The 14,685-nt window shown below is 38.8% G+C and overlaps 1 protein-coding gene across 1 annotated transcript in view; it reads left to right on the top strand.

Moving 5' to 3' along the window:
• Positions 1–14,685, top strand: part of TIPARP (TCDD inducible poly(ADP-ribose) polymerase) — a 40,326-nt gene that overhangs the window by 432 nt on the left and 25,209 nt on the right. The gene's annotated exons all lie outside the window — the stretch shown is intronic.

Raw genomic sequence — 14,685 nt, 5'->3', positions numbered from 1 at the left:
CTGTTCTAAACGGTCCATCTACAGTTAGTGATAAAAGCCTGTGGGAGCCCACAGAAATTTCGGGGATTAACAGCAGCGTCTTGCTTGAAAGTGTGAAGGGCCGGCCGATGTGATACAGCTTTTGGGATGTGGCTCCGATGGTCTGGGGTGACTGTAGTCCTCCTTATCTCCTGCAACAGCGCTTTTTCCTTAATACTTGGAACGTCTGTGAGACGGCTTTATTTACCAGAGTGTGTATCTTTTTAAAATTTAATGAAAGGAATTCTTCCACTTATTTCACCCCAATTGCTAATCTTTGCTTGCAGGAAAAGATATGAAGTGCACGCAATGAGGGAATACTAGCTGAAAATGAAGTTAAATTTATATAATGAAAAATCGTAACTCATTCTGATGGAGTTCTATAAAACACATGTAGTACGACTCTGTCTTTTAACAAATTTCCAAGGCCAAACTGGGAGTGGATTTTCAGGATTCAAAGTGAACTGAATGTCGTGTGCTAACAGAATGGTATTGCTAATGTATTATCTACAGACAACTATGGGAGGTACCCTTCTGCTGGCAAGACCTTCCTTCTTGGCTTGGAAATACCTCTTCATTCCCAAGCTGTGTTAGCGGCACATTAGCTGATCAGATGAACTGCAGAAATTCTGAGTATCACAGAAACATCTGCCTGTGCCCAGCAGACGTGTGTGTGCGCTTTGCTGGATTTGCAAGTGTCCCTGGCTTTCACTGATTCATTTTTTATGAGTATCTGTTATGTGAAACACATGGATACCTCTTTCTTCTCATGTCTCTCTTCCTTACTCCCTGCATCTCTGGGTTATAGTAACCTGTTCAGAAATAGCTTCAGCAGTTCCTGGCTTCCACTGGTGGGGAATGCTGTTTGCCCATTAGATGGCATTCTGAAATCTGTGCTGAGGATCATGCTCCAGAAAGAGTGGAAACCAGTGTTGGTTTCTTTGTAAACCACATTAAAACTAAACGCATGGTAGGTAACATTACTGCTCAATGTTACCAGTCATGTAAGTTTTCTTATTAAAGAACATTAAGAGTCATACAAAGTAGTTGGAATCTGTGGAAAAGATTAGGATTGTGTCAAGATTCAGATGTAATCACTGACGCTGTTCTTGCACAGGTTTATTCCTTCCGCTCACCTGAGTGAATTTATTTTCTGTTACGGAATGTAATGAAGTCTAACTTCCTGTTCTTGGTTTGGGTTTACATGGGAAGGATGCTGTTGTTTTGGAACAAAATCTGCCTGGTGACCATCTGCCTCCATTAAGATGAAGTATGACATTGTTTTAGGCAGTGCAATGATGAATGATTTTAATGAAAAAAACAAATGGATACTTTGTTTTTTTTTAAAATCCTGGCACTGCAAACTCTTAAGTAGAACTCTGCATACAACAAACCTGTCACTGGAGCTTCACACTCACTCTATGTGTGCTCTAGTGGCTTCCATAACAGTAAATTGGACAACCAATTTCTGTCAGAATAATACAAATTTTTTCTTAAGTGCCTAAATTTGCATTGTCCTGTCTGAATCCCCATTCAGAAACTGCTGGGAACATAAGGCATCAAAATCAGAGGAACAATGGCTCAATGACCCAAAAACACAAGTTCTGATAATAGAAATAGTAATGCCATTATCTTTGTAACTTACAAAGTATGTTCCTTAACATTTTATTTTTTTCCCTAAAACACAGAAACAATACTAAATATTCTGTAAACGCATGGATTATCTTTACTGCTCTCACTTTTTCTCTAAATCTCTAAGCTGGACCAAATCTTAAAATAAGGGCAGTGACATTTCCCAGCAGGATTTGTTTTGTCTATTTTATTGTTGCCACTTATCAGTGTGAAGTATAGACTCCAAAATATGTTTGCATTGGATTGGAAGGTGGACTCTCCTAGGCAGGTTATTAAATAAGTCTGCTCTTTAGAAGAATTTTGTCATTTTTCATGCCAGTATGAGCCTTAATGTCCCAACATCTAAGAATGGTTTTCATAAATATGGCTGTCTTACAAAAAAACAAGACAGCTCCCCCAGTGAGTCCATAACTTATTACTAGGGTTTTTTTTTCAATTGGTTAATTTATGCCATCTCTTCCTCTAGGTGTTGAAATCCTAAAAGAATCCCTAATGTGCAGAAGGGGAAGTTCCTGCAAGACAGCCCAGACAGGGGGAAGCCTCAGGTGGGTCAAGAACACAACAGGAAAGCTGTTGTGGTGGCTCTTCCCATTACCACAACAGTGCTAGGAACAGGTGCCCTGGGGCAGATGAGCCATGAGTCTTTATAGCTGTAGTAGCAAAAGCAATACCACAATACAGAGTTGTTCTAAAAGTGTTTCCTTTTCTCATGTGTGTCTCCAGTGGGTCAGTGTGGGAATATCTGGGATGAAACTGGTGTCTGGACTGCGTGTGCGGTGGGAGGAGTTGGCTGTTTTGGCAGTGGATGCCTGAGGTTGTATAGCTGTACTCATCTAGCCAATAGTCTTGAGCATCTTGGTTATTATTGGTCACTGGTTAGCAACTTTCTAAACATCTGTTTATTTCTCTCCCTCTTTTTATTGATGTGTTCCATCAAATTACTATATTACAGAATCTTGTATAGCAGTTCTTTCAAGCTGCATTTGCTACATTTTTTCACATTGCATAGCAACTTTTTTGTTAGACTCTGTTCAGGCTAGCCTAGCTATGCTTACCTAAACGCTTGGGAACTCACCCACAGAATTTGTTTCTGCGAGTAAGACTTCTCCACTGCATTGAAAATTCTGTATCACTCTGAGCTGCAGTTCTTTCTTAGCATAGCTCTGCTGTAAAGATTACAGGTTCTTACACGTGACAATTTATACAGTCCTTCTAATCTAGTTCAAAGACTCCTGATAACTGTTTTCTAGCTTGCAAAACCTGTGGAAAAAACTCTCCTGACATCAATACATTATGTGTGAACAGACCAAACATGACCATTTTTGCTGTCACCCAAAGTTAATATTAGGATGTCCCAGTATTTCTTATACCTAACTGGATTGTTTACTTGTTAGTTAGCTGACATCTTGTTTAACAAAAGAACTCTTAAAAACTCTCAGCCAGAAATGCATCTTTTTCAGGGTAATGATTACTATCACATTCCAACAGTAACAGTTAGTTGTTATCAAGAAGAAATACTGACTGGCAAGAATACTGAGTCCCACATAAAATAATATTTGTGATTAAAATACATGTAAAGGCAGTAGTGATTATAGCTGATCTCTGTGTTGTACAATTCATGTTTGTAAAAGTAACATAGAACATAGTGTGCTGTGTGGAATTACCTCTATAACAAAAAAATGTTCTCAACATGGACTTTGACACACCCTCTCTGTACTTTGCTTTTATAACACTAGTTTGTCAGAGTAAATCTTCAGAGTTACACTTAACATATACATGACATTTTAAAATTGTTTATTTCAGATGGTTATACAAAGTAAGGCAGCAGTAAGTTCAGCAGCAGTAAGTTCAGCTGTCTTTCAGAAAAGGAGAGTCTCATTTCTCTGATGTTGTCTCCCCATCCTTGCACGTGTTTTTTTCAATAGTGCCAGTGATGTATACTCTGTTGTACTTGGGGGCGTGTATGTTCTCTTTTTAAGTTAGTCTAAAAAAGATATTGTGCCTTTGGCTTCGTGTTAATGTTTACCCTGAATATGATGTTTTACTGTAGAGTTGAAGCATCTGTGCAGTCTCTTGCATCTCTTTCAGTTCATTATCTACATGCCATAGTACTGTATGCATTTTAGTTTAAATCATACAACAGCCAGAGGAATGATCCCATTCATATGAAAATACCTTTTTATTTTCCATATGTAACTAAATTGTAAACCTATATCTAAAGATAAGTTGGCTGACCCTTGCAGCCATTAATTCTTGCTGCTTACTTACCAACCATTGCGGTTTTGTGTGCTTCTCTGAAAGGTTTTTTTTTTTTAAGTGCAAGACAATATCATTTACTTTTGGTAACCATCTCACTGTCAAGTTCCCTGCAGGTGATCCTTCCTTTTGCCCTTATTTAATTGTTGTAGCTGAACCATTTCATTTCACAAAGATACCTGTCTACTTTGTTGTTTTAACTTAAGTAATTCACTGAAATTGAGAACACTTCCTAGTGGTGTAGATGCAGACTAAAAAATTTGTGACGAAGACTTAATCTTGATGCTATCTATTACAATTCTTTGTGGAAATTGTGTGTTCTCCTCATTCTCACTATAAGAAATCTGGACAGATTTTCTTTATTTCCTCTAACATCTCTCCCTTCCCCCTTCCCACCTTGTTAGTTAGGAAGGAAAATTCCATAGCTTTGAGAACTGCTAGGTTTTTACATTCACATCTAAATCTAAATTCAGACTAACTTTCTTAATGGCATTTGTTCTAGAGTCAGTGGACTAAACTATATCCAGGAATTAAATTAAAGCAGAGCAAAAGCTTCACTATAGTTAAGACTGACACACCCCCCCCCCTTTGTTCAAAATTGAACTCTTCTGATATTCTGAAATCCCTGTGTTTGCTTGGATGTATTGAAATTTCTCATGTGGTAAGGGATTAGTGTGCTGAGTCGTGGATCAACAGAATGGGGATTACTGAAATACAAAAGAAAAACCTTTGAATAAACACGCGTGACACTCAAACTGAGCAGCTCTGGCTCTCTTTGTGTGAACTAGTTGGATGAGAAGCTTTCCAATTCTTCTGTGTACTGTGCTTTTTTTTTTTTTTTCTTTTTTTAAGCATTCTGTGGTGTCTGAGGTTTGAAAGTGGAGACACAATCTGGCTGTATTCTTTTTCAGCCAAACCAGCTCCTCGATGTGATTTAGAACGTAGCCCCCAAAAGAGCACAGCTGTCACAGGTGGAGGGGCAGTCTGGGGCTGGTAAGGAATGGCACTGGCTTAATACAATTTTGTCTCCAGATGTGTTTTGAGAGGATAGCTTTCTTATCTGGGTGTGGGTTTGCAAAAATCTATGACTCTGTAAGGGGAAGAGAATGTCTGAGTTGCTGTTGTGGTTTAAGCCCAGCCAGTAACTCAGCATCAGGCAGCCATTCCCCTTCCACCTCCAGATGGGATGGGGACATCTGGAAGAATGTAAACCCCATGGGTTGAGGTAAGAACAATCCAGTAACTAAAGTATAATATAAAACTACGACTAATAATGATAAGGGAAATAACAAGGGGAGAGAATATAAAACTAAAAAGGGAAAAGGAAAAAACAATAAATACAAGCAATGCACAATACAGTTGCTTACCACCTGCTCACCCAGCCCTACCTGAGCAGTGATCTTCCCTTCCAGGTAACTCCCCCCAGTTTATATACTGGCCATGATGTGCTGTGGTATGGAATACCCCTTTGGCTAGTTTGGGTCATGTGTCCTGTCTCTGCTTCCTCCCGGCTTCTTTTGCCCCTCCTCACTGGAGAGCATTAGAGACTGAAAAGTCTGAGTTAGAGTAAGCGCTATTTAGCAACAACCAATACAACAGTGTGTTGTCAGCATTGTCTTCGGGCTAAAGCCAAAACACAGCACTGCATTGCATCAGCTACTAGGAAGGAGAAAAATAACTGTTAACAGTTGAAACCAGGACAGTTGCCCTTCTCTGTGTTAGGAAATGGGATGATGTTGCAATTATCATTGAGGTGGACAAAGTAGAGTACATTATCCAGTGCTGTGGCTTCATGAGCTGTTGTCTTTTACCTTCTGAGGATGCTGCACTGAAATAATGGATTGCTATGCTCACCTTTAATTTCTAAAAGCTGGAAGTTGCTGGATTTCTGTGACACTTGCTATATATGAAGGGAGCTCAGTGTAGCATATGTGATCCATTTTTGGTGTTTTGAAATGGTCTCATCTGCTTCAGTTTCCTCCTTTGGCATTTTTAACATTCTGGTTGATAAGTTCTTCTGCCTGTAGACCAAATTAATAAAATATTATCTATTAATAGAATCTCAGGGGGCTGCCTTGCTGAGCGTTTATCCCAGAAAGAGCATGGAACTAACCATACTTTTGAAAAGCAGTTATCAAATGCAGTATTTGGAAAATAGCTAAACTCTACAAGTACGAGTAAACCTAATATTCAAGATCTGGGGCATCTTTTTCTCAAACATTGAGGTCTAGTTTCCATGCTTTGAGATCTTCAGGCAAAACTTGCAGGGAATATAAAGAAAAGCTTCTAAAAGCAGGAAATAATTATGGTAGTCTACTTCATCATTTTGCGTATCACTTTTTATTCTTGTCAAACCCAAAATCTCCTGCTTTGTGTCCTGTGGCGGTTTGTGCAGACTGACGCTGCACATATATGCTCTACAGCCAGATGTGATCCAAGGGTGGCAGACAAGCAATTTCTTGTGTGGAGGCCACTGGAGAACTCTTGTCACCTGCTCAGGAGAACTCTTCTAGACATGCAGCTCTGGATGTGCCACCTAACATGGAGGTGCTATATGCTTTCCTTTTATAATGTAGTGGAGAAATACAGGGTGAAAGTAAAGGAGCTGTGTCATTAATGCTGCTGCACTAGTAGAGGCTGAGGAAGTTGAACGAATAAGCCTTTACTATAAGCAGACCTATGTGTTTTGTGTGCGTGGAAGACAATCAGTAGGATGGCAAAATAAGCTAAGGGTGTGACTTGAGATGGAGTACTGGTATAGGGCCAAGGTTTGTTGCTAGTTAACGCAGCCAAGTCTGTAACCATCTATTTAGTTGCTGCCTGTGATTATGTATTTAGGCAAAGAGGATGCCAGGCAATCAAACAGTTGTTTAAATGTCACAGTCAGCCTCTTTCTTTAATAGCATGCAGACTATATGCAGTTCACGTGTAGCTCCCACACCAGGAGTACATAAGGTGATCTGCAGTGGGACTATGCCGGTCCAGTTATGCAGTCTGAATCCCTGTTAGTGGGAGCAAGTCAGTCAGATGGGATTTCTAAGTCTGAAATGTGTCATCCAGGCACCCACCCTCTACTGCTCCATCCTTTAGCAATGTTGGAGGATCTCATGGTGGTTGGTGTCGGTTTACACCTGTGAGTTAGCTCTGGGGTTTCTCATTCCTTCACCCTTGAATTCAGCAAACATCTTCTGCATCTTAACCATAGGAAAATTTTAGCCTGTAATGTGTAGTCAGAAGAGCTGGCCATCCTTGTACTGATGGTTCCTAAAATGCTAGTATCTAGAGTAAGAAGGATGAGCTAGAAACAGAAGTATCATGTGAAGAATGTTAGGATGAGTGAATAAAAGGGGGTATTTCTGACTACTTCATCTTCTGAATGACTATTTGTAACCATATGTAACATGGACTAGCCATCACAAACATCTGAACTCATCATGGTAATGCCCATTTCACTCCAATGGTCTGAACAGAATGAAGTATAAAGAAATCGTATCCAGCCAGTTTTAGACTTCAGGTAATGGCTGAGCCCAGCTATAGTGAATAAAATGGAGATATGAAATCTGATTAATACTAATACTTGAGGATTCTGTAGGAGTCAGGCTAGCAGTGAGTGCAGCAGCGCTACCACTGAGAATGGCATGACTTCTTGGCTGGGACAGAAAGCTCTCACAGGATAATCTGTTGCAAGAAAGCAAGGTCCAGGTATGTGTAGGTGTGCTCTGCAGCAGCAGATTGTGGATTCTGGAAGTCTGGTGTGGAGCTAGACATAATGAATAGGACAGGTGCTAGGCTAATGACAGGGCTTAAACCATGACAGACAGCCACTCAGGTGTCTGCAGTGGTCTAGTTCTTCCCCAGGTTGGGTCTATTGAGCATTAATGTAAAGCTCATGTGAAAGCAGTTCAAAACTTCTGTGGCACAGGTGTACGGAACTGCCCCTTGCAGCAGTATAGCTACATGCCTGTGGTGAGCTTGAGTGTGGTGCCAATTTGAGATGGCTCTGCATAGAATTATTCAGGTTCATTAATATCAATCTATTGATATAGATTGGAGATTAATCTATCCACAGAAAACAGAATTAGTTTTGTATTTTCTAGCTAGCCAATCATTGCTAGACTCAATCTGGACCTACATGTCAGAGGAAATTCTTCCAAGTCATGTTTTTTTCTGAATTTGAAAACCCTTAGGAAGTGTAAAAGAAAAAAAAAATCTTCACAAACAGAATTAATATAGCAAGGCAGTATGCTGTACCCTTCTGGAATCCTGATTTCAGCAACCCCCAGATTCCTGAACTCTAGAAATAAAGCATTTATAGTGTACTCCCACACAATGATTCTTCCATAAAGAAATAATCATTCCAAAGCATATTCTTATTGTAAAACGTAGAGCAGAAGCATCTCTCCTGCTCATAGTCACTTAAGGCTGTTTCCAAACAAAGAACATCTGCTGAATATAGCTATCATTTTGCTGTTTTCTGCATGATGCTGTCTAACACTGTAGTTTTATTTATGTGATCTACAGATTGTATCCATCCAGCTGCTCACAGTATCCACAGCAGGGAGGCTTTGGGAGTCAACACTAAGACAAACTGTATGCCATGCCATAGTGAAGGAAGACACACAGGATCACTGACGCAATGTGCGTCTCTCTTCTTATTGGTTACTTAACGTATGTGTTAAGGCAAAATGAAGGACCAGCCCATTTTCTTCCAGATGGGTTTGTATTATTACTCAGGGTTAAAAGTGTGTTGCTACAGCTGAGCTGGAACTATGACTAGCCCACTGGATGAACATGGTATGTTTGTGAATATTTTTCATTATTATTGCTGTTTTCAGAAAGCACAATTAAGTTTGACAATTTGAACATTAAGATTATTTCTGGAGCGTCAGATTTTTGTTCTTCCTCTCCTGAATCTTAGGAAAAAAGAAAAAAAAGTTTTGTTGAATTTGGTGTTAATTTCTTCCATTCATTTTATTTTTAACCTAATATGTGAATTTTCCTCCTCACTGTGTGAATCATGCAGAGCTTAGGAGAAAGGGCAGTCAAATTCATAATACTACTCCCTTTTATATTGTAATAATTGACCTTTTCAAGGGATGTCTACAGAGATCTTCATTCATGCCTTCAACTTTTCAAGGGTGTTGCAGGCTTTCGTAGAATCAGTATTTCACTGGGTAACTAAAGCTCTAATTAAGTTTTGCAAAAGTGAGCAGCTCTTAGCTGTTTTTTCAGCTGGAAAATGTTGCTTCCTTCAAGGCATACCTTTATAATTTGTTGGGATTTTTGGTTTAAGAATGGACATTATTTGCATATAGAATAGTATACTACCTGTCTGTTAGATAGAACTGTTAATTTTACAACTGTTTAAATTTGAGTTGCCCAACAGTGCATTCTAAAGGAACATTGCCTTCCTATTCGTTTAAATGGGAGTCAGCCTAAAGGAGAAGGAACAAAGCAGTCATCCAGGATCCACGTGTGCCAGAATCATCAATGGTTTAGAATTAACCTTAAAAAAAAAAAATCTTAAAAGTTACATGGTATTATGTAAACCAGTTTGTATTTCTCATATTACGAAGGTTGCATAGAAGTGCTGCCTTGGCCTTATCTAAATACACATGCCTTGTATAGATTTAAGAGACTTCCTTGTACAGATTTAAGATACTTCCACAAGAGGGTGCACCCGTTCAACAAAATCCCATATAAATCAAATGAGTGTGTCTCCATTGTGGGCATTATTTTCTATCAGTCATTTTACGTATTAACTCATGGATCTAAATCAGCTTCAAAATGGGATGGATGCTTTAATCTGTTGAATGTCCCAGAGCATCTCACCAGTCTGTAACAGATACATGAATAGATACATGATAATTTCTGGGTAAGCGAGTCAGTTAAGTTTACTCTTGAAAAAGAGGCACTGTGTCCAGAAGTCCTATTCATATGGATGAAAAGCTGTCTTCAGACTCCAGTCACAAAATGGTATTTAAACATTTGAGGGGTTTTAGTGTACTGAAATGTTACCTGTTTCTAACTTATGCCTAATGCCCTGCAAATGCGTACTGCATGCATCTTAAGAATGAAGTTTTTGGATTTTGTTGAGTTAGTTTTGAAGCATGATTAACTTTTCCCTCAGACTGGTACAACACTGGATAGTACAACTGAAGAAGGAAGCGCCATGTATAAAGATGACGCCTTGAGAGACTGCTGACTTGAGTGTGACTGATACAAGTTTTCTCTGTTTTGATTTTGTGATAAAATTATTTCCTGTTTCATAAGATATATGGGAACTCTTAGTAAACACTTCCTCTTAAGTTGTATAATGTTACTGTGCTGATAAGCTAAAAGCACTGAAGTGTTCTTCTGAATGTGTAGGCCAAAGTTCTAGGTCCATTTCCCTAAGACTTCAGCCCTATAATAGTAAGATACCTCTGCAGGAATGATTAACAAATTTTCCAGGAAAAGGGTCTGCTTTTTACATGATGCATTCCCTGTCCAAATACATGAATTATAAATCACAAATCACCTACAGAGAAAAGATTATCTGATAGTCAGCAAAATAACTAGAAGTATGGTGCTATTCAGATGTGTCATGTATGTGCTTTTTTCTTAGAAATGCTGTTCTTGTCAAACTTTCAAGTATTTTAAATACTTGAAAAAGAGAAACAGAATAGTCTACTTTTAAAGCTTGTAATTACTAGTACAAGATATTCAAACCAGATGAATTTGAGACCAAGGAAATTACTAAATTTTTGTTACTACTAGCTGCAAATGTAAAAGTTGGGTCTGCATTCAAAAGGTTTCATTTACTAATATTGATGGATTGAAACTACTGTAGCTTTGATACTTCTGAGCAGTGTAAAACATAAGAATATAAGGTATTACTAAAAAGTCACTGCCACACAGTGAGTATGTCATTTACCTAGCAAGATTTCAGTTTTAAAGACTGAACCCCCCTTCTATTTACCCCAGTCTAGATTATCATGTTTAAGCAGATGATGGTTGTTTTGGGGTGGGTTTTTTTGGGGTTGTTTTTTTTTGGTTTTGGGTTGTTTTTGTTTTTTGTGGATAGTACCATAAGAATAATCTGTGTTTATATTTTTTCTTATAAACACTGTGGGTTTGGGTCATTGCTGCCCTTCAAAGAGCCAAATGCATTTACCAGACAGATACGCAACTCTGCTTAGTTATCTAAGACTCCTGGCTATATTTCATAGCAATAGGGCACAAGGAGGCACAGTAATTCCAGTAGTTACTGTACATTATACTGCTCTAAATATAATGGCATTTTCATAAGCAATTCTTCATTCTGACAGTGTGTGGAAGTCAGACACAGATACACAATGCAGACAGATGCCCCTTCTGTGCTCCCCACCAAGGTAGGGTGCCAGTTTCTTCTCTAGGCTACGGCATCAAGTGTTTATCGCTTGCCAGAGGTCTTCTTCCTGAGCTGGAGCTGTGTGCACCAGCCTGGCCAAAGTTCAGTCAACGTTCAGCATTTCCAGTGGAGGGAAACATTAATGAATAGCAAGCTTCATGTCAGCATGTTTGGGCCTTGAAATTTTTGCCCTCCTGATCGTCAGGACAGACCAAGAGAGATGTACCCCACTAGGTGTCACTCCAGCAAAGGCCACCAGAGTACAGGTGTTGAATAAACCTTTGCTGCCCTCCTCTCTCCTCATCAGGGAAAACTAGCTATCGTGGTTTAAACCCAGGACACTAGCTTGCATTTTTTTACCTTCATATAAACACAGCAAGTGCTTTTTCACTTGAAAAAAAAGAAAAAAGTAAGCCATAGTATTAAGAGGGAGGGTAGAAATGCACAGAAAAGAAAAAAATACAAATATTTAGTTATGCAACTTGTGAGAGAAAAAAATAGATTGACATATATTATGAAAAATGGACTACTGCAAAAGTCTCATAGGTATAGAAGAGTAAAGCACATCCTAATAACAGGGTGAGCTGACCAGAGAGTCTCTTTTCCCATCTGTGAACTTCTCAGAAATGTCCGCATCATTGACCTTTCTTTTCCCTTGGTACTTACCTAACTGACTTGCTGGCACATGTCCATGTCAGAACAAGGGCAGGGCTTGAAATGTTATTTGAAAGTGATCAGCATTTCTCATCAAGCATTGGTACGGAAAATAACTCTCTGTTTGGTTAATTTCAAAGCATTACAGTAAATTTAGCTACATGGATGAATTCCTTTCATATCGATTTCTGTAATAAATGCACATTCTTTGTTCAGTACTGTAAGATATCAGTGGATTGATTGTTTTTTCATTGCTAAATCAAAGTCAGAAGTTTTGTATTTTTGCTAAAATAAAGGTGGCATAACTTTGTTTCCTACTGCAAGTGATGGTTCACTAGTTTAACAACTGTCATTCCTTTTTCTAGTTTTTGGCATCCATGTCTGCTGCTACATAGCAAAGAAAGAGTCATAGACATTTGTATGTTGTCTTGGACTTTGATGTGCTAAATGGTTGATCCAACCTGTGAAATGCTGTTGTGTAAGTCAAGGGACCTCTGTCCTTTTCCAATTGCCAGTGACTTGTTACTTAACCTTAGCAATGTCTCATTTTGTATTTTTGTTTAATTGTTAAAGCAGACAGTTAAGAGACAATTTTGATCTAATTGTGTTACATAATAATGATATTAAGAAAAAAAGCCTGAAACTGTAGATTTTAGTATTTTATGTGGTAATAATCGGTACTGATTTCTTTACTTGTGTGTAAAGTTCAGCGCTAGAAAGCAATTAAAAAAAAAAAGAAGAAAAATGTTATGTAGTGATTGATTAAATTGGAGAAACGGTAGAGAAGTTCTTGGAGAAAACTCGTACTACCAAAGTCAAGTTCATTCTCTTCTTGATTTGCTGCATACAGTGATGTAGACTGTTTTAGACATCCAGAGTATAAGCACATTGGGAACAGTAGCACTGAGATTTCTCATAAGAGGAGTTTTTTTATGCCTTGAAATCAGTGAAGACCACCTGCTTTTCTGCTGGATTGGCTGGCAGAAATACATTGACCTAAAAGGAGAGCTTGTGGCAGTGACTGTTCCTCTCCTTTTTTCTTCTTACTGAAAATGCTGAGAGCACAGGTGTGTGAGACAGACCTAGGACCAAATGGCTTCAGAAAAACTGAGAAGGTGCAGCGCACCTTTTGTGTGCTGCCTTGTTCCCCAGTGTCCTTCCAGTGACTTCTCTGCATATAAAGCATCAGAAAAGAACAGTTAACCTCCCTGTGATGGGATGTAGCTTAAGAAGTTAAAAGTGTTTGTTGTGCAAGTATTGAGGTAGAAAAGGAGCTCATGTTTCTGTCACTAGAAAAAAATGCAATGGAGCCCAAAAACATTGGGTTTTGTGTTTGGTTTGTTGTTCTTTTGAAGCATGAACATTTAAGTCAAAGGCATTTCCCTTCTTTCATCAGCAAATAAGTGAACTGTGCATACTGATTATTCCATTATTTGCAAGTCAGAATTGTAAATGGCTGCATTCACTCTGAAGCAGTTTACCATTTGAAAGAAATAATTAAAGCTTTCTTTCTCTTGCTTAAGATCTAACTGTGCATTTAAAAATGAGATCATACTCTCATGGTGGTCATAGTTGCTTTATGTATTTGTGTGGGATAGCCTCAGAAATGGGTGTACAATATGCTGGTGTGCTGTGATATATTTCCTTTAATTATACATTTGTTTTGAGAAAAATGGTTATTCCAGGCCTCCGTCTTCCCTCAGTTATGTCCTTATGATCCCACTGCAGTGGGAGTTATGCGTACTTTAGTGTGTAGTTCAGCCATATGTGCTACTTATTTTTATCTCATGCATAAAATAAGCTCTTTCAAACAGATAATTTTTGTTCTGGTAATAGAAGATAAATGCAAGTGTGTATGAGGTTCTTTCTTGCTAAATGAGGGTATGACACATGGCCAGTCACCGTGCTTGGTAAAGCTCTTGTTTTGTTGTGCCTGTCTGATGTTTCAGACTCTCAAGAGTTCAATTAATTTATAGATGATAATTTGTTTTCAGCACCTATAGAAAGCGATGCCTCCTTTACTCTGCCTCTCCTGTGTCATTCTAAAAGAAGTCAGCTCCAACTCATGAAGCTCAATTTTTGCAATTTGTTTGTGGAAATGGCATGTTCTCCATGCATCATAAACATAGCTGCACAGCATTTTCAAACACACTGTAGAGCTTGTACCCCCTTAAAATGACTATCTTTCCAGGTGCCTGGATTTTCTATATATGTAATTTCATATCCGTGATTTCTTAAAATCCCTGAGCGCAAGGAATGGAAGACGAGATTTAAAAAGAAAACAAAACCACACATAATGTGATCCATCAACATGAATTTCACCTTCTGAAGTTACTTACCTCTTTATAAGTTATTTTACCTGGTCGTGTTAGTGATGCAAATGTGCTTAATTCTTGTGGGATGTGTGTGGAGCCTGTGTGAATTGATGGCCATGTCCTGTTGGAAGTTTCCTACGGCACTACAAGAGTGTGATTCACCAGGGAAGCATGCCAGGCCATCGCACCAGCAGCTGAACGAGACCATCGTGCTCTCACACACGCACAGCGTGCAGCCAAAAGATGACAGCATGCTAATGGCTTTTGGACAAAAGAAAAGTTAACTATGCTTTTAACAAATTCCGCCTTAAAAATACGGCATCTAAATGAATAGTAACATACTGTAACTCATTGTACTTGGTGCACTGCATGCTTTCTTTTTCAGTGTGTCACAGGCAGTGAAGTGCAGGCCCAAATCCTGGCAGCCCCATGCGAGGA

The sequence above is a fragment of the Pezoporus wallicus genome, unplaced genomic scaffold, assembly GCF_028554395.1.
Source record: "Pezoporus wallicus isolate ANWC-B61680 ecotype Strahan unplaced genomic scaffold, APGP_CSIRO_Pwel_v1 scaffold_7402, whole genome shotgun sequence".
Taxonomy (NCBI): domain Eukaryota; kingdom Metazoa; phylum Chordata; class Aves; order Psittaciformes; family Psittacidae; genus Pezoporus; species Pezoporus wallicus.
Note: the sequence above shows the minus strand (reverse complement) of the source record. Positions and strands in the feature narration are given on the sequence as shown.